The sequence below is a fragment of the Macrotis lagotis genome, chromosome 8, assembly GCF_037893015.1.
Source record: "Macrotis lagotis isolate mMagLag1 chromosome 8, bilby.v1.9.chrom.fasta, whole genome shotgun sequence".
Classification (NCBI taxonomy): domain Eukaryota; kingdom Metazoa; phylum Chordata; class Mammalia; order Peramelemorphia; family Peramelidae; genus Macrotis; species Macrotis lagotis.
The window spans coordinates 1,167,265-1,188,483 of record NC_133665.1 but is presented as its reverse complement, the minus strand read 5'-3'; the positions used below and the strand labels follow the sequence as shown (position 1 = coordinate 1,188,483).

General features: G+C 38.5%; 1 protein-coding gene across 6 annotated transcripts in view; it reads left to right on the top strand.

Annotated features, from left to right (window-relative positions):
* Positions 1-21,219, top strand: part of FAM221B (family with sequence similarity 221 member B) — a 51,876-nt gene that overhangs the window by 27,035 nt on the left and 3,622 nt on the right. The gene's annotated exons all lie outside the window — the stretch shown is intronic.

The window sequence follows — 21,219 nt, the reverse complement described above, 5'->3', positions numbered from 1 at the left end:
GTATGTACTATAAACTATCATCACCTGGTGTCCTTGAGCACCAGAGCCTTATTTTACTAAGTGCCACAGGAGTGGGAATGGGAGTGGATTAGAGACTGGGAAGATATTTCAGCACTGGTATTTGGTTCAATAAATGGAGAGCTTGGAGTACTTTGGGATCTTGGAGAACCTGTCATCCTTGTCTTCCACCCCTTCAGCTCTTTCCTGGGGAAGATTGAGGGAGTCTAGAAAGGGACTCAACATAATGGCTTCTGAACAGGGACATGAAGGCAGAGTTATCTGAGTGAAGTCCAGGATAAGGACACAGCAGATACAAGCAAGAGAACCAGGTGACATCCCAGAGCAGAGGACTCTGGAGAAAGTAACAGGTTGATTTATTACTAAGGGGCTCATTAGGAATCAGCAGAAGTAGAGTCTCTGAGGCAGTGCCCCAGGGAATGGAGCTTCTTCCTCAAGAAGCAGTCTGCTGCTGAGTGCCAGAGACATGAACAGAATGCAGAGAACCTGCTTGGTTCTTTTTTGGCCACAGCTGCCTGCCTGACCCTGCTATGTGCTCTGGGCAAGACCCAGGCCCTTGGACCTGTGACCATCTACAGAGATTTTTTGTCTCTGATATGGATCTTGATGCAGACTCTGACTTGGACTTTGATGCCCACAATGAATTTCACTCTCCGTAATGGTATTGACTGCTGTTCCCAGGGTGCAACAACTCCAGATTATGCTGTAAACATTTTAAGTAATTTCAAATGCTTTCTCTCATTCTCTGCTGTTCCCACCCTCTGCAGAGAGAAGGGGGAAGGAGAAAGGAAAGCTTTCTTTTTGCAACTTTGAAACTCAAACCCATGTCTCAAAAAACTTATTTTAGAAATCAAGGGACCCTTACACCTGTTTTTCAAAAGGTTATTTATTGGGAAGCTTTGTGGTTCAATTAGTTAAGAGAAAAGGGGAAGATTTTTTTTTTCAGGGAGTGGGAAATTTAGATTTTGTCTTTTGAAGGAAGCCTGTGCTTATGGCTAAAGTTTTGGGGGGAGGTGTATTCTTCACTAGGATGTTTTTTACATCTCTCCACTGACCTAGAGAGTTGGGAAAATGTTTCTATATTCTGAGATCTGGAGCTAACCAGGGTTATCAGTCTCAGCTTGGTAAATGTAATACAAGAGAGTTGTTTCTGTGTTTGTGTTAGTGTCTAAACTCCTTTGTGTGCAATTCGGATCTGAAATAGTTAAGTTTTACCTAAGTTAAAAGTTACTCCTTCTAGTTTGGATTTTGAATTTGATTGTTTTGAAAGTTTTTTTGTTGGCAAAAGAGAAAACTTTGTAATCTTCGTAAGTTGGGGATAAAATGTATTTCAAAGAATTTAGGAATATTGGTTTTTACTATTGACATTTATTTATTTTTGAACTTTTGTTTACAATTTATGTGGCATTAATTATGTAATAATTTTGTTTCAAAATAAAAAAGACAAGAATGGGGGATATGTTAGGGACTATTGTGTGTGTGTGAGCACTGTAAACTACCATTACCTGGTGTCCTTGAGCACCAGAGCCTTATTTTACTAAGTGCCATGGGAGTGGAAGTGGGTTAGAGACTGGGAAGGTATTTAAGCACTGATATTTGGTTCAATAAATGGAGACCTTGGAGTACTCGGGGATCTTGGGGATCTTGGAGAACCTGTCATCCTTGTCTTCCTTGTCTTCCACCCCTTCCGCACTCGCCTGGGGAAGATTGAAGGAGTCCAGAAAGGGACTCAAGAGGGAAAGATCAATGTGACCACTTAGTTACAAGAAAAGCATATTCCTAAAATATTTGGAAATCCCCTTCCATAGAATTGTATACAGAGCAACATGGATTTACATTAATTGGTCATGAAAAGCTTAATAAGCACATACTATATGCCAGAAACTGTACTGGGAAGGGAAGGAAGGGGAGAGGAAGGGGAGGGAAAGTGGAGGAGAAGGGGAGGGGAGGGGAGGGGAGGGGAGGGGAGGGGAGGGGAGGGGAGGGGAGGGGAGGGGAGGAGGAGGGGAGAGGGAGGGAAGGAAGCCAGGGAACTAGCATGGAAGTTAGTCAAGATACAAGAAGGGCCAGTAGCCCAGCCAATCATATAGCCAAACTTCAGACCTGCCAGAAGTTGGAAGTCAGAATTTGGTCCAGAGACTGAAAGCTATGGTTTCCAGATCAAGGAGAACTTTAAACCAAAGAATTGTCTAGGGAAATTATCCTTGAGATCTTAAGTCTTCTGAAGTTCTGCCCTCTTGGGGATATGTTCAGATTCTTAAAAGGATCTAACTTGGTAGGTTTAATCCCTATGGAAATGAATAATTATTCTCATTTGTCTCCAAGAACTTTCGTTTCTCTGCATCAAATGGGAAGGTCATATTTTTTAATCCCATAGGGTTACCCACAGAGCTTCCTCTTAGAGTCTAGTTAGAAGAACTCTACCATCATCATATGGTTCTTTTTCTGGGGTTCTTTCAGTCCTGAGTCAAAGATGGTTAGTTTTGAATAATTTTTTGATATGTGTAATTTGTTTAGCCATATTGTGTGTAAGTATAATACTAGACTTATACCCAGGACTTTGCTCCACAAAAAAACCAGTCCTATTTGTACTAAACAGCTCATCTTCCTTCAGCATTCCTTCAGAAATTGAATCCTTATTTTCTGTTCTGCCTATATACCAAGTGTAAGCACATGTATGTATGTGAGTATATGTATCTAGATTTATACTTGTAAATATTTTGATCTATAGATAAGTAAATGCCAAACATATATGCTCTTTATGCCGACTTGTGTGTTGCAATATGATGCCTTACCAACTGGTAAGGCAAGGTATTACAAGTCACTGAGGAAAAAAAGCAGTTAGTCTGCAATTACCAAACAAAATTCTTAAAGAACTCTGGAGAACAGCAGACTCCTACCAGTCATCCATTAATGCCAGGAAGGATACTGAAAACTAAGTGAGAAGACAAACAACCTAATTCCTAGAATTCATGGTCATAGCTGGATTTCACTGTTAAATTAGTAATTTTTTAAATTTTATTTTCAACTCAGGGAAAAAACAAGCATTTCCATAACACAGCACAATAAAAAAAAAAAGATGATTGCACATGAAATTGCAAATCTACCATGTGCAACTTGCTATTCCCCTCCAAATATACAACAAAGTTATGTCAATGTCTTTTTTTTTCTTTTTTCTTCCATTTCCCCCTCTCTTCTATCCCAGAGATGGTTACTATTATGCAAATATATATATATGTGTGTGTGTGTATATATACACATGTATATATACATATATATACACAATATATATGTATTATATATTCCATGCCATTAGGCAAATATATATAGATATATATACACACACATATATATATTCCATGCCTCATCATTTCATACAGCACAGTAATGTTCCATTCCAATCATACACCACAATTTGTTCAGCCATTCTCCAATTGATGCAGATTCCTACAATTTCCAGTTCTTTGTTACTACAAAAAGAACTGCTATAAATACCCCATTCACATTCAAAGTTACTTCATCTTTTTACTCACTTTTTTTCTCAGTCTTTTTTTACCCTATTCCTGTTACCTTATCTTCTTCCCCATCTTCCCATACCCCACTTCACCCATAACTCCTAGAGTCTCCCCATCTCAAAATACACAATCAACCAAAAATCCCCTCACCCTTCTAAATCCTAAACCACACCCTACCCTATCCTCTGGTTTTCTCACCTCTCTATATGTTCAGACAGTCTTCTGGAGGTGCATTTTGTTTCCTCTTCAACCCAGATGAGAGCAAGATTCCAGTATTATCAGCCCTCAACCCCCACCTGCTTCCTCTATATTAGTTCCTCCTTTCACACTGCATTTTTATAATGTTCCCTTTTACCTTTTCCTACCCAATTTTGTTTTTAGAATTACCCCCATTACACACAACTCAGTCCCTCAACCTTTCTTTCAAATTGCCTTAGTAATGACAGTTTTAAGAATATTAATAACATTTTTCATAAAGTAAGTAAACAGTTTGACTTTAATGAGTGCCTCATAATAAGTCCTATTAACCAGCTAAACTATCCCAAATTCTAACATGAGAATCCTTAACTGAACTCTGTTGTCTAGCCATTCCTTCAAGTTTGTTCTGGGCTCTCAAAATGAAATCCTACCTTTATTCACTAGTGTCCGTGTGCCCAAACTAGATCTTTTAATAGTAAAAATCTGGGTCATAGAATTTTAGAACTAAAGAGAATCTAAAGGGTAGCATTCTAGTTCAACCTCTTTATCACATGCAGAAATCACTTCTACAAAAATCCCTGATACTCATCATTTATTTAACAGTCCATGATGAAGGCATTCAAAGGTCTATTGGAAGAAACATGAAATTCGATAAACCGTCAGTATATCATGAATACAGATTTAAGTTCCAACAAAGATGAAACAGTTCTAATTAGAAACCCAATATCACTTACATTATTATAATTAGCACACAAACAATTGGGGGGTCAAGGAAAAGGGGAAGGCTTAGAACCTGTGAATTCACTGGTACAAATTGTCTGCTTCTTTGCATTTAAAACTAAAGCCAGTTAGCAAAATGTGACTGCAATGACTTGCCAAACTATCTTTTTGTCTAAAAAACAAAATTCAGATCATTCACACAGACATACTCATTTGCTGATGTACAAATTCATTACAAAAAAATACCACCTATTAAATCCTTAATCTTAACCCCATTTGCCTTGCAAAAACCTAAAAAAAAAGCAAACAAACAAAAAAAAGAAATGTAGTCTTATGCTACACAGACACAAAGAAACAAATCAGCTATTCATTAGAATCTGGGGGCTCACAATTCCAGTTGTCTAGATTTTCTAAAGCTCTTCTTTCACAAAAGTAATTAACTTGCACAAACATACACCCACACACACAGGAAGAAGCCTGATAAGTCTTTTATGTTTGACTAAATAAAGGAATGGGGGTGGCTAGTTGGCAGTGAATAAAGCACTGGCCTTGGAGTCAGGAGTAACTGGGTTCAAATCTGGTCCCAGACACTTAATAATTACCTAGCTGTGTGGCCTTGGGCAAGCCACTTAACCCCATTTGCCTTGCAAAAACCTAAAAAACAAACAAAAAAAAATAAAGGAATAAATTCTTAACCAAAATAAGTTAAAAAAATAAGTGAACATATGCATTTAAATAGCAAGTTCAAAAATAAAATAAAATATATTAAACAAACAGAAAATTCATATACAGATGTCTCAAGATGTAAAGCATATACATATACACATATAACAGATTTAATATTCAATTGTAAAAGCTTCTATAATAATCATTTGCCAAAGGGAGGTTGCAAGTGCCTCAGATAAATGTTCCCAATATTTAGTGCTCAAATAGGGTGATTCCAGCTACTTTTCCCAAACTTACATCAGGATTCCAACATCTATGAAATTAAGCTTCAAAATCATTGAAGTAATCCCCAGTTTTCTCCTTGCCACCTCCCACAGCCCTCTGGGGGAAAGATCCATAGCTTTCCAAAGTTTCCTTCACTGCACATCTGACATTTTGGTTATCCTTTCCTATCTTTTTAAAACTTTGAACACAATAGTCCTATGAAAAAATCTGCAAGGTACAAGCTGCCCTCTCCTTTTTATTATTTTTAATGCACTTCCTCTCCTTCTTGGTCCTTAGTTCTTTCTGGTTCACTTTTTTTTTGCAAGGCAATGGGGTTAAGTGACTTGCCCAAGGTCACACAGCTAGGTAATTATTAAGCATCTAAGGTTACATTTGAACTCAGGTCCTCCTGACTCCAGGGTGGGTACTCTATCCACTGCGCCACCTACCTGCCCCTCTTTGCACTTTTGACTCCTCCATTATAGGTGAACTTATTCTGAGATCAAGGATGGCCCCTTGCCATCCACTGAGCTCCTCTCCCCTCTGGGGAATGAATTGTTCCACAGATATAACAAACATTTTTTCCTCTAGGGAATGTGTGTGACTCTTCACACCTGATAGTCACCATCTTAAAATGGCTTGGTTGCCTCATCTATAGAATGAGTTAGAGAAGGGAATAGCAAACTACTCCATATTTCTGCCAAGAAAATTCCAAATGGAATCATGAAGAATCAGACAAAACTGAAAAAAAAAAATGGCTGAATGAATGTGTTCTATTCTTTTGCTAAGGAGTCCTTTACTTGTCATGAAGGTCTTGGTCTTTCTTGCATTTGCCAAGTGAAGAATTCATAACTCCCAATATTCACTTGGGGACGAGCCTCATCTAATTTAACAGTTAATTTCCTAGCAGTTCTGTTCTGCTGCTAATTCTGTGATCAAGGCCCTCCACTGCCTGGGTACAGTTGATTTCATCTAATTTTGTTCTGATTAGAGAGACCCATATTATCAGGATCTGGTATATACCATCCACCATCCTTTTCCAAGTACTTCACAATATCCTCTTGGGATTTCAGCAAATATGGACCCACAGTTCCTCGGAGCCTTTGCAAGAACAAGTAGCTAATAATACTGAGCTATCTCCACCCTAGCAGGAAAAGTTGTATTGCCCCATTTTTCTCTTGTCTTTGCTTCATCAATCCTACCTAACTACCAGTTTTAGGTAGGATTGAGAGCCAAAATTATATTCAAGAGTAGGATAAAACCCCAAGTAACTGAGATGCATGACAAGACTTAGTAGATGGCTATGTGAGAAAAGCCTTGGCCCAGACTGTGTTTAAGGCGAAGGCCTGGGGAATTATGCCCGGATCCAGTATTCTACGTGAGTTCCTTCTATACACCTCTGAGTAGAGAGACTCCTATTAAACCTGTGGGACTTCTTACAGTTCACTTCCCTCTGTGTATTTAATGATCCAGCAAAACCGAGAAGCCTTCTTGGAAGTCTTCTCACATTCCATCTCCCATCTCCATGACTTTTCACTGGCAATGTTCACTTCTTCACCTTTACCTCCCAGCTTCCCAAACCTCCTCTGAGACTCAATTCAAAGCCCAGCTTTTGTTAGAAGACCTTTCTCAGTCCCTCCAACTATGAGTTATCTCTTTGAGATAATCTTTCATCTATTCTTTATTTTTATATGAACATAGTTATTTAAATGTTGTCTTTCCCATTAGAATGTAATATCCCAGGGTGGCTAGGTGGCACAGTGGATAAAGCACCAGCCCTGGAGTAAGGAGTACCTGGGTTCAAATCCGGTCTCAGACACTTAATCATTACCTAGCTATGTGGCCTTGGGCAAGCCACTTAACCCCATTTGCCTTGCAAAAAAAAAAAAAACCTAAAAAAAAAAAGAATGTAATATCCTTGAGTTCAGAGACTATATTTTTGCCTTTCTTTGTATGTCTAGAATAATATCTAGCACATAGGAAGTACTTGGTAAAAGCCTGTTGACTGACTGGTGAGGCAAGGCAATCATGTAGCTAGGAATCTCTCCCTTATCCAACAGTCAACCAGGGCAGAGCAAAGCAAGAGTTGGAAAGCTAACGTGGGTCTTCAGGATCTATGATAGCTGAAACAAGTATCCAAAAGGAGGCACTGTAGAGCTAAGCCAAACTTGGATTGGAGGATATGATTAAGACTGGCAACAATCCTAAAATCCCTCAGCCATAGGAGATCAAGCAAGTGGTGATGTCAACCTCTAATCCAGCATGTTCCCTCTGTTTCTCTTGAGTGCTTGCCAAGCCTTTCTCAGTGAGTTTTCAGTACAAAATCCCTTCCTTTATCTTCTTCCCTATGCCCCAGATATAGAGTGTAGGACAGAAAGATAGGAAGGGATGTCTATCTTATTCACAGAACCGTTTCAATAAGTTAAATTCCCATTAGTCCTATGAATAAGGCTGGTAGATGATGAAGAAATGTTTATCTTGTATGTAGAGATGAGTTCTCAGAACAGAGGTGCAGATTTTCCTGTCTTAATTTTTGAATATGTCTCAAATCATACTTCTAGACCAGCAAGTCAGGAATAGTTTAGGTTAGAAGAAAGAGAAAGTGGTACCTGTCTGAAGTCTGAGTGCCCTCTGGTGAGCAATAGAAAATACTACAGTCACAGGGAAAAGTTCATGAGTGAAAGATGAAGAAACTCTTGACTATTGAGGAACTGAGAAAGAATCACCTCAATTTAAAGGGTTATCACAAAATTAAATGGACTGTCCTGTTAAGTTATGAATTCCCCCTTGGTAAATGTGTTCAAGCAAGGTTGTTAACAACTTGCCCAAGATGCCATAGAGTGGATTCATAGCAGTTTAGAGAATCTCTTAGATCCTTTCCAATTCAGAGAATTATGTAACTCTTATTCCACTAATTCTTCTATTTTTACATATTGTGTGTGTCAAACTATTATTCAAGCAATTATATTATTATGATTATTATTATATTTTGATGAGCTTATTTTAATTACACCAGATATTTTGCTTCTACTATTGTCATTAGACAAGGAAGAGAGGAAAGGATATTGGGATGCAGCAGTCTATCCCAAATTTAGAATTAGTCTACTCATCTACTAACATTTCTAGCTCTTGTCATTAGCTCCTAGACTTATACCCAGGATTTTGCTCCACAGAAAACTAGTCCTATTTGTACTAACAGCTCATCTTCCTTCAGAAATAAAATGGTTACCCTAAGGAATGCTACAGAGCAAATGTTGGTCCAAACTAGCAGAAGAATTTCCACAACAGGAGGGGAAGGGAAGAGGAGAGATAACAAGCATGTTTAAGTGCCTTTTTAATTTTTTTTAATTTATTTATTTATTTTGAATTTTACAATTTTCCCCCTAATCTGGCTTTCCTCCCTCTGACCCCCCCCCACAGAAGGCAGTCTGTTAATCTTGACTAAGTGCCTTTTTTATTGTGTCAGTCATTGTGCTAATTACTTCACAAATATTTTTCATCAACAAAATCACAGATTCGGTCCAAAATATTTATATATTCCATACATGTGTGTGCATTTTATATACATATGTGTGTATTGTGTGATATGTATATTGTATACTAAACACAAACATACATAACACTAAAGAGAAAACAAGAGCCCTGGACTATGAGAGGAGGAACTATTATTTCAGAAAGTCCACCATGGATCAAAGAAGCCTGACATATTAATATTCTTTTATAAGCCCTCCCTTTTTCTAAGAATATACTGACAAATATTTAAGAACCAGCTCTCTGGGGAAGAAAATATGAATGTCAAATACATTTTAAAGTTTAATTTACATTATTGATATTTTCTCCATCACTATTTTAAATCTACTTAACTAACCAAATAAATTTTCTCCACTAGATTGTGAGTTGCTTGAGGGTAGGGCCTTTTTGCCTCTTTTTTTTAATCCCCAGTGCCTGGTACCTAATAGGTATCTAATAAGTGTTTATTGATTGAATCGATTCCTGATTTGAAGTTTTTGTCAATTTCTGAGTTCTTATGACCTAGTTGTAGTAAGCCCAAAATACCCCTGACTTCTCCCCATCACATAGCGGGTGACTTCTGCAAGTTAAACATACCAAATTCTGTTAAGCAATCCTGTCATAGCACAGCCTCAAGTCTGTCTTCTTCCTGGTTATTATTCTCTGGAGTCCATAATCTCCTCAATGTGTTTTCAAAATGTAGTGTCCAAAAAACCACAAGTTCATCAGCTGAGGGAACTGGGGATAGACAAAGTGGAAAAGAGAAGCCCAGTACAATGGGACGTGAGATGGAATAGCTATATTCAGGCTGACTTGGTGAAGAACAATTATATGTGTTTAGCTCAGCCCCCCAAGAAGACAGAACTAGGAGAATTGGGGACAAGTGTCAGTGAGGCAGATATAGATAGAACAGATGTAAGGAGAAGTCAACCTGAGATAGCTCTTTAAAGGAGACAGTCTTGGAGCTGGATCTTAAAAAGTAAGTGCAATGGTAGATTTGCAGTTTCATATGCAATCACCATTTTTATTGTATTATGTTATGGAAATGCTTGTTTGATTACATGAATTGAGAAGAAAATAAATTTGTAATCAAAATTTGGTGTCCAGAACTGAATGCAATATTTCAGGGGTAGCTTGATCCATTCAGTTAGTCTACCTCTGCTCTCATCCTGGCTCTACACTTCTATTCTTACATACTGAGCTCATTTCAGCTTTATTGGCAACCACATCACCCTGCCTGTTGACTCATTGGCTCCAATCCACTATGAGTTTATCCTTTCACCTTCAGAGGGGGCCATTCTCTGACATCATCCCCCAACTCTGGAGAACAACCTATTTGGGAACAAGTAGTCTTCTATTCACAGATGACAGTATATACATACATACACTGTGTAGTGTACAAAAAAATTTTAAAGCCAGATGTTTGGGGCTGGCTAAATTATACACTGTGCCTATATCTATTTTGTAAATATTCTGCCTTTTAGTTTTGTGTATATTCTATGATTCCAAGAATCTCTAAGTTCCCTTCCCTTCCAGTTACATCACCTTTTTCCAGGGGTGTGCTGGTAAATGTTTTAACAACTAACTGGGGGGAGGGGGAAAGTGGGGGCAGGGTGGGAAGAAGTATACACAAAAACATTTTTGAGTTTAATCTAAATTATTAAAATTTTTCTACCACTTTCTTAAATCTCAGCAATCAACAAAAACAATAAATCAATCCCTAAAGTGTTTGCCAATTTTCAAAGTAGAAACACTCCCACTGAAAATTCAACAATCAGGCCCTAAGAGGTAGTAAGAGCTGGCTCCATCATCCTGTTGCTATTCCCCTTGTGTGTGTTCCTCTGTGGTACCTAGAATATAACTTTGCATACTATTGAGTATTCTGAATTTGACTAAGACAATGATCTGAGAAACAAGTGAGACCACCTGGAGCCAGTGAGAGACAACTAGAGGTCAAATATCTGAACATTCATTCATCCAGTGGAAAAGATATTAAAGCCTTTACTATGTACAGAGTGCTTGCTAAATAGTTGCAGAATAGTCACAACTTTAAGGGAAAACTTTATAGGACTCAACTTCCTCAGGTAACCCCTTTCCAGTATTCTGTCTGTCCCTAGCATTTAGAATAGTGTTTAAATTTTTTCTTTCACTCATTCCTTGATGACAATTCTACAGGCTCTTGCTAGGACAGTCACTATCACTGTCCTGCCTAAACACTTTGACATAGTGGAAAGAATACTGGTTTGGAGTCGAGAAAGACCTAGGTAAAAATTCTAACTCCAACATTTAATAGTCAGGGTTTGGTTTGGTTTTTTTAAAAGGAATTTCTTTTTAAGAAATAAAGAAAATGGCTAAGGAAAATTAAGGGAAAATCTGTATACAGAATATATTTCTTCTCTGTCCTGAAATTATTTTTTGAGCCTGAATCCAAAAAAGACTTGGTGGTACAGGTGAAAGAGTCTTGGATTTAGAGTCAGAGATCATGAGTTTAAATTGTTGCTCTGCCATTTACTATGTGATCTTGAACAAGTCAGCCTTTTTATACCTCAGTTTTCTCCCTTGTAAAATAAAGGCGTTTAAATAATTGAATCTAAGTACCCTTCTAGTTTAATTTGGAACTTCACATTTATCTCTTAAAAATTCTCTTGTTAAATTTGGCAGACTATTATAACCCTACCAAGATACTTTTAAGATGCTGCTCTTAATATCCAACATATTCTCTAGCCCTTCCATAATTTCTTGACCCCCACAAAATTGATTAGCATGCCATCTGTGTCTTCAGTGACATTTTATGCCCAAGGATATCAAAAGTCTAGGCTAGTGAGAATAATTACAAAATAGAATAAGAAGTAAGGACACCAAATTAACAAAAGAAAATTACAAAAGTAGAGGGAAACAACTAAGGGGGAAAGTATGAGTGATCAGAAAAATAGATGAGAATACTTGGTAGTAGGTGAAGACCACTAGAGAGAAAAGTGAAGCATGTATAAACTATATCATATTGTTTCAGGGAAGGAAGAAAAGAGGAAAAAAAAGAATTTGGAACTCAAAATTTTTAAAAATAAATATTAAAAATTATTTTTACATGTAATGAGGAGAGTTAAGTATTAAAAATAAAAAGGAGAAAAGGATATTTGGTAGATATGTCTTAGGGATATTGGGCCTTCTGCCAACGCAAACTCCCATATCTGGGGATTCCCATTCCATTGCTTTCTTTTCTTTTTTGGGGTCCAAAATTCATCTAGGGGCAGCTAGGTGGCATAGTGGATAGAGCACCAGCTCTGGAGTCAGGAGGACCCAAGTCCAAATTCAACCTCAGAACACTTAATAATTACCTAGCTGTGTCACCTTGGGCAAGTCACTTAAATCTATTGCCTTATAAAAACAAAAACAAAAAACAAATTGATCTATGTGTTTCCCTCTGGCTATCATCACCCATTACTTCCTTCTGAAAGACTTTTTTTTTTGTTTTGTTTTGTTTTAGGTTTTTGTAAGGTAAATGGGGTTAAGTGGCTTGCCCAAGGCCACACAGCTAGGTAATTATTAAGTGTCTGAGATCAGATTTGAACCCAGGTATTCCTGACTCCAGGGCCGGTGCTCTATCCACTGAGCCATCTAGCCACCTAGCCACCCCTCTGGGAGACTTCCATTCCTCGGAAATACAGTTATCCTTTCCACATTGTAGGAGTTAGTTGGCCCTCCCTTTATACCAGAGAAATATGAATTTTCTTCTTTTTTCTTTTAGGGCTATTTATAGTATCTTATTGTATAATTTTGGTTAAGTATTTATTCATGGGCTCTGTGTCTTCTGCTGTCCTTCTCATGTTGTCTGCAGCTTCCACAATACTCTCAAGAAATTTCCCTTTTATTTATGTCAGTTTATGATATATTGAAACCATAATGGGGAAAGTTGCTATGTGGAAGGAATAACTGTAGTTGCAGTAACCTAGTTTATTCTTACCCTCTCAACCTTGGGCACTCAGCCCTGGGAGATGTTCTAGTGGTTTTTTTTTGTTTGGTTTGGTTTTTTTATCTTTGTAACTAAAGGGAACAGACAAGATTAGATAGAGGGGAGACATAATGGGGTATAATAGAAAAAAATCTTAGCCAGTTACAAAATATTAAGAGAAGCTTTAATGTGGTAGAAAGAACATTGAATTTGGAATAGAGCTGGCATTCAAACCCAAGAGTCAAAGGATCTGGGTTCAAATCCTGACTTTGCCACTTACTATGCTGTTTTAGCCACAAACTCCCAGAGCCACAGTTTCCTCACCTATAAAATAGAGGAGGATTTGAACTACATTTTATGATAACCTCTAATTCTAAATCTATAATCCTAAGAAATTATGGCTATACATGTATAAACTATGTCAAATTGCTTGCCTTCTCAATGAAATAGGGAAGGGAGAGGAGTTTGGAACTCAAAATTTGAAAAAAAGAATGTTAATATTGTTTTTATATGTAATTGGGGGAGGGAATAAAATTATTTAAATTATTTTAAAAGTATTGCAATCAACACTGCATGAACTACAATTGACATTCTTTGGAATATAAAGGAAACTTAGTCTATTCCTTTTTTAGGCTTTTCAAAAACCCATTCATTTTTAACTTGCTCTGAGAGCCCTGCATGCCCAATGTGGCTTTTATCCTAGGGACTTCCCTTTCAGACCTTCATAGACCCTGTAGGATAGAAGAAAATAAAGTGAACATAGATGTGAATAGTGAGTTAGGGGTATACAAAATATGCAGATGAGATTCATTTATTACTCAGCAAAAACTTCAGCCTGTATCCCTCTCATTCTCCTACTTTGGAAAGTCATCTTAGGTCATTTCCTGACAATGTCTCTCTCTCTCCAGACTTAAAAATAAAAACTCCAAGTCACTGTTTATTTTTAACCTCCTCTCCTCCCCTTCCCCCCCCCCCCCCCCCCACCAATGAGTCAGGAGGCAAAACATTAACTCCTGGAGAAGACTTCATCAACCTTGTTATTCACAAGGTTGATGAGATTATTCCACTCTTGAGTTCCTGTTAATGTTTAATTACTCCCATGCCCACATCTACAATTGGGAAGGGTAGATTTTCATAGAATTCATTCTGGTCCTGGCTTTATGAATTTTTCAGAGTTAAACCCTGGTCTCACAAATAATGCCTATAAATCACTTAAGCCTCAATTTACCTATGCCCTGAGTCTAGGGCTCAATTGTCTCCTGCCTGCCCAGGGTCTACAGTTTGGGTTAGAAGATGCAGTAAATTACCTCTGCTTCATAGTTTCTGACTAGATCTGTCATGACTAGACAGTCATATAGACTGTCATTTCAAAAATCACTGCAGGTGATTCTCCCACCTTCTAGAAAGAAATTCGGCACTTCAACCACCTCTATAAACAGTCATTGTTGTTGGAATGGTTCATATTCTTTTTTTTTATCTTCACTTCTTCCACTGGTTCTGCTTTTTCTTCCCTCTGCCACACTCACTTAAAATAATAATCTATCTCTTAAATGATATTCTTCAGACTGACAAAGTTCATCTAATTTGCCTCTTTCGAAGCCCAAAGTTACTTTTCTTTGGTCTTAATGTCTCTGTCCTACTCTTATTGACAAAAGGTTTATATTTCTCACCTCAGGTATTGTTAAGATCTCTCCCCATTTTGGCTGGAACATCTGGTGAACTCATAATCTAGAGAACTTTTGATCATTGCTTAAATATTCTCCAAACTTCTATGATCATTTTTGATGGATTTCTCCTGGAAATCTTCCAAAGCATCTGGGTTTTCAGGGGCCCCTTTCTCCATCACTCTTGACAAAGTCACTTGCATATAACTTTTACAATCCTTTCTCTGAATAACCTTAAACACAATTACTCGAACCTCTGCACCAGTTATAGCCTTAGCATATTTCCCAACTCACTGTAGTTACCTGACAATTAGGGCTCTACTTCCCAGGATCTAGAGTTCAGCCTATCCCCTGAAGTCCCAATTGTTCTACTGCTCTGAATTAGAGTTTCAGGTCTCTATGCAAGTTATCAAACATACACTTCCCAGAAACTCAGAAACCCTTTTACACCTACATTTGATGTGAGATAGTTTGGGGCAATCAGTATGGGGGGGCTACTAGCCTCCATACACTGTAAGTATTAACAAACCACTTAAGAGGCATTAACAACATGAAAGAAATGTAAAGAACAAAAAATGAGCCAAGGGGTAAAGTCTATTCCCTTTGTACAATTAGGGGTGTAAAACCTAAAAATTTCGGGTTAGGTTAAAATGTCAGAAAAATTAGACATGAAATATATTCTCTAGGCTTTACCAAGAAACTTATAGGTGACAGTCATCTATCCAAGATGATGTCCTTGAACAAAGAAGAGAATATTTATATATAAATAAGGATAAGGAAAATATTAAACCTCCTTGGGAGCCTATCTATTTGGTTGCACAATATTAGATTGCACCAATATTATACAAATCCCGATACAATGCTATCTGGTCTAAATGAAAATGCATTGTTATCTTTTCCTGGATTAAAGTATAATGAGGGTAGGACAAGTTTTCAGGCTTTTTCTAAACATTTATCTTTCTGAATTTGTAATTAATTATAATTAATGGAAAGATAGCGTTCCATTTCTTACAACAGAAAGAAATAAGACTTTTTACTAGGAATATAGGTGTGAAATACTTATTAAATTTTATCAGGTGCAATCACCTACAATTCCTCAAATGGGGAGATATGTGGAAAAAACCTCCCACAGAAAATTTACAGGGGAAAGTGGGGAGATTGCCAATTATTCCCCCTCACCCTTTAATACTGTCTCAAAGAGGTAGCAAGAAGATCTACCAACCTCAGTTGCTGTAGATAATTGAAACCTCTTGGCTAGGCTCTGGGAGTGTCACGGTCTATTAAGATTCCTTTCTATCTCTACTCATAATCATGACTCTTGGTGGCCTCTCTTCTCTTACTTCTAAGATCTGAGTTTGGTTCTCTATTTACAATTCTTCAGAAGCATCCCAATTCCCACCCCCCATCACTTCTAGTAGTCTAATCTTTTTTATACACCAACTCTTCTCTTCCTTTTTTTTCCCCCAGGGGTGGGCATCTGACACTTTCAGATTTTGACATCCTGAAATTTCTCTTTTGATTATCTCCTAACTCTGAGCAGTGGAAAGCTTTCCCAGTAAAGCCTTCACTAAGGACAAGTCTATCCCTGTCCCAAGAAGTTTTAGATTCCCTAAACTTATGATTAAATTGGTCCTGTCATGAATTCTCAGGGACACTCTGCTCTTTTGTCTCTGAAGCAAAAACCCAAAGTTTTACGTCTGTGCTCATTTCATGTTTTAAGAATTTTTATTGGGGTTGCTAGGTGGCGCACTGGCCTTGGAGTCAGGAGTACCTGGGTTCACATTCGACCTCAGACACTTAATAATTACCTAGCCATGTGGCCTTGGGCAAGCCACTTAACCCCATTGCCTTGAAAAATCTAAAAAAAAAAATTTATTGTAGCTATAGTGAAAAAGACTGTGTATAAAAAAAAGATGAAACATATTGCTACAAAATAACTTAAGTTTGGCAATTAATACTATTCCTGATGTTCACTGACTACATATTGACTCCACTGAATATTTTTAATTCATCTCTTTGTCTTCAGAACTAGTTCTGACAAACCCCTCAATTCTTTTTTTGAAAGTCAATAATGGGGTGGGGGAGCAGAGCCAAGATGGCAACAAGAGAGGATCATCTATTAGGCGCTCTCTCATAAATATTAGAAACTAAGGACTCTAAATTTTCGAGAGAAAGAACCCACAGAGGGACCCAGTGAGGCACTTCTCCTACTCAAGGTAACCTGGAAAAGAGCAGAAAGGCTCTGCTCCCTGGGGTTGGAGGGGTGGCCTGCCAGAGTGAAAGAACTTCAGCCTCCTGGAGGCAGCCCCAGGGCGCCAGGAGCTGTGGCTCACAGCAGCCGGGGAGTTCCCTGAGTCACACCACAGGGAGCACCAGGCACAGATTGGGGGAACAGCGGGGGACCTCTGCCAGAGCTAGCACATGAAGCCCAGCCCTCAGGGCACACAGCAAGCAGCATGGCCAAGGCAGTCCAGATCCAGGAAACATAAGCAGGCGGAGCTGGGAAGCAGGAGGCCCCAGGGCATGAGCCCATTGAACCTAGGGAGGGGAGTGAAGACAAAGAGACTGCAGAGCTCTGTCCTCTGCCTCTGGAACAGGACTCTGGGGCTCTGACCACATTCAGATCCTGATAGCAGTCTAGGCGCCCCCATAGAACATCAGGGCCCCCCCCACCTCAGCGCTGTGGCAGAGGGGGGGCACATATGGTCATTCACAGACCAGGAGGGAGGACAGAGCCTCACACACTGAGACCCTTGTGGGAGTGTCCAAAAAGCTCAGGAAGCACCCCCAAAACAGGCTTAGGCTGGGAAAATGAGCAAGCAGAGAAACAAGAGAAACACCATTGAGAAATATTTTGCCTGTGAGCCCAAGAAGGATCAAAACACTCAGTCTGAAGACAAGGAAGCACAAGCTCCTGCATCTAAAGACTCCAAGAAAAACAGAAAATGGGTTCAGGCTATGACAGAGCTCAAAAAAGACTTTGAAAATCAAATGAGGGAGTTAGAAGAAAAACTGGGAAAAGAAATGAGAGAGATGCAGGAAAAACATGTAAATGAAGTCAGCAGCCTAGTCAAGGAAATTCAAAAAAATGCTGAAGAAAATAGCATGCTAAAAACCAGCTTAGGTCAAATGGATAAAACAGTTCAAAAAGTTATTGAGAAGAAGAATGCTTTAAAAAGCAGAATGGGCCAGATGGAAAAAGAGATAAGAAAGCTCTCTGAGGAAAACAAATCCTTCAGACAAAGAATAGAACTCAGGGAGATTGATGAATTTACTAAAAAGCAGAACTCGATGCTTCAAAACCAAAAGAATGAAAAATTAGAAGAAAATGTGAAACATCTCATTGAAAAAACAACTGATATGGAAAACAGATTTAGGAAAGATAATTTAAAAATTATCGGAATACCCGAAAGTCATGATCAGGAAAAGAGCCTTGACAACATTTTCAAAGAATTACTACAGGAAAATTGCCCTGATATCCTAGAAGCAGAGGGCAAAATAGAAATGGAGAGAATTCACAGATCCCCCCAAGAAAGAGATCCCAAAAAACCAACCCCCAGGAATATTATAGCCAAGTTCCAGAACTCCCAAGTCAAAGAGAAAATATTACAAGCAGCCAAAAGGACACAATTCAAATACCATGGAGCTGCAATCAGGATCTCACAGGACTTAGCAGCAACTATGTTAAGGGCTCGTAGGGCTTGGAATATAATTTACTGGAAGGCAAAAGAGCTTAGAATGCAACCGAGAATCAACTACCCAGCAAAATTGAATTTCCTTTTCCAGGGAAAAAGATGGACTTTCAATGAACCAGGGGAATTTCAAATGTTCCTGTTGGAATGGCCAGAGCTGAACAGAAGGTTTGATTTTCAAATACAGGACACAGGTGAAGCATAGAGATTGGAGGAGAAGGGGAAAATATGAGGGACTTAATGATGATGAACTGCATGTATTCCTGTATGGAAAAATGATACCGATAATACTCATATGAATCTTCTCAATTAACAGAGCAGGTAGAAGGAGCTTCTATAGATGAAGCACAGGAGAAAGCTGAATTTGAAGATAAAATATGGTGTAAAAATGGAGTCAGTAGAAAAAAAGCGAAATATAATGGGAGAAAGAAAAAAGGAGAGGGGGAAAAGGCCAAGATATTTCATACAATAAGATTTTTCTTTATTACAATGAGCTATTGCAATGATATGGAAGTGGGGAAGGCAAAGGGGAATGAGGAATCTTCCCTCTCATCAGAGGTGGTGAGGTGAGGAAACAGTATATATACTCAGTGGGGTATAGACATCTGGAGTAAGAAGGGGGGGCAGGGGGAAGGGGGGGTGAAAGAGGAGAGGATGGACCATGGGGGGGGAGAGTGGTCAGATATAATGCATTCTCTTTTTTACGTCTTGCAAGGGGCTGGGATTGGATGGCCTGTCCAGGACCATAGCGCTAGGTGGATGCTGGGCCTAAGGGGTGGTATGGGGGCTTGGGGCCTTTTGGCCCCAGGGCCGGGGATCTGTCTGCTACGCCACTCAGCTACCCTACAGCAGAGTCAGTGAAAGGAGAGAGAAAATATAGCACAAGGTAGTGGAGAAATAGGAAAGGAGGGAGTTGCAATCAGCAATGGCAACATTAGAAAAATATGAAAGTAACTTTTGTGATGAACTTATCATAAAGAATGTGATCCACCTGCAACAGAGTTGGTGGTGTTGGAACACAGACTGAAGCAAATTTTTTATTATTATTATTATTTGGGGGGGTGCAGGGCAAATGGGGCTGGGTGGCCTGCCTGGGGCCACATAGCAGGTGGTCGTTGGGTGTCTGAGGCTAGATTTGGACCCAGATGCTCCTGGCTCAAGGGCCAGTGCTCTGTCCACCACCTGGCCGCCCTACTATTATTACTATTTTATTTTATTTTGGGTCTTTTTTTTTTTCATTTTTTGGTTTATGCAGGGCAGTGGTGTTGGGGTAGCTTGCATGTCACACAGCTGAGTGATTGTTGGGTGTACAGGGCTGGATATGGGCTTGGGTGCTCCTGGCTCCAGGGCTGGTGCTCCATCCACTGCACCACCTGGCCATACCTACAATTATTACTATTATTTTTTTATTTTAATTTTAATTTTTTTTCTCTCCCCTTTACTTTATTGCTCAAGTGAGTCTATATTTTGTGGGGGGAGGAAGTATTTTGTTTACTCTTAAACAAGAATATTTTATTAATGTATAAAAAATTGTACAAAGTGATAATTAATAAATAAATATTAAATAAAAAAGAAAGTCAATAATTATTTTTTTCAATTACCTTTACTTTAACAGATCTTAAATATTTTTGCTGACTTTCTAAAAAATTATTTTATTTGTTTCTCCAACTACATGCAATGGTAGTTTTTAATCAATCTTTTTTTTAAATTTAGGTTTTTGCAAGGCAAATGGAGTTAAGTGGCTTTCCCAAGACCACACAACTAGGCAATTATTAAGTGTCTGAGGCAGAATTTGAACTCAGGTACTCCTGACTCCAAGGCAGGTGCTCTATCCACTGTGCCACCTAGCTGCCCAAATCAATCATTTTTTACAAGGCTTTGAGTTTTACAACTTTTCTTCCTCTCCCCAAGGAAAGCACTCTGATATAAGCTCTATTTTTATAACCATACTAAATATAGACCATATTGAACATGTTGTCAGAAAAGAATCAGATCCATAAGGAAGAAAGAAACCATTAGGAGAAAAAAAGAGATAATACCTAAGACAGCTTTTAAAAATTGAAGATAATAAGCTTTGGTCTTCCTTCTTATTCCACAGTCCTTCTCTGGATATGAATGGTATTTTCCATCACAAGTCTTTTAAAATTGTCTTTGATTATTGTGCTGCTGAAATGAATAGGTCCATGATTGATCATGTCCTCATATTGGTTTTTTTTTAGGTTTTTTTTTTTTGTAAGGCAAACTGGGTTAAGTGGCTTACCTAAGGCCACACAGCTAGGTAATTATTAAGTGTCTGAGACTGGATTTGAACCCAGGTACTCCTGACTCCAGGGCCGGTGCTTTATCCACTGCGCCACCTAGCCGCCCCCTCATATTGTTTTTAATGTGTATAATGTTCTTCTAAACTCAATTCTTTTATTCCTCTGGCTAATGCTACTTAGCCCAGGGGCTCTTGGACTTCACTTCCTTTTGTTAAGGCCTATTCACAATTCTGCCATGTTTCTCCCATAAGTCTCCAGTAGTTCCCTATTTCATCTCAGATAAAACACAAGCTGCTTACCCTACCATTTAAAGTCTTTTATAATTTGACTCTATCTGCCTTTCATGTTTGTGGCATATTACTCCTCTTTACACACTTTATGTTCCAACTACATTGACTGCCCACCAAAACTCAGCTTTCCATGCTTTATACATATCTGAAGTGCATTCCCTCTGGTCTCTGTTGAATAGAATCTTTAACTTCATTCAAGACTTAAGTCAGATATTATTTCTTCTATGAAGCCTTTACTGATTCCCTAATTATTATTGCTCTTCCTCACCAAATTATGTTGTAAATCTCTTTAAGTGTTCTGCCCTCCAGTCTAATGTAAGCTTTCAAAGTATAGCACATAATAGGTACTTAATAAATGTTGAATTAATTTGGGGAGGGAAAGCCCAAGATCATACTGGTTTTGATAGTTCATAGAGGCCTCAGATGAAATTCTTTTGACTATCAGAATGATGGGATACAAATCTAGAGGAAA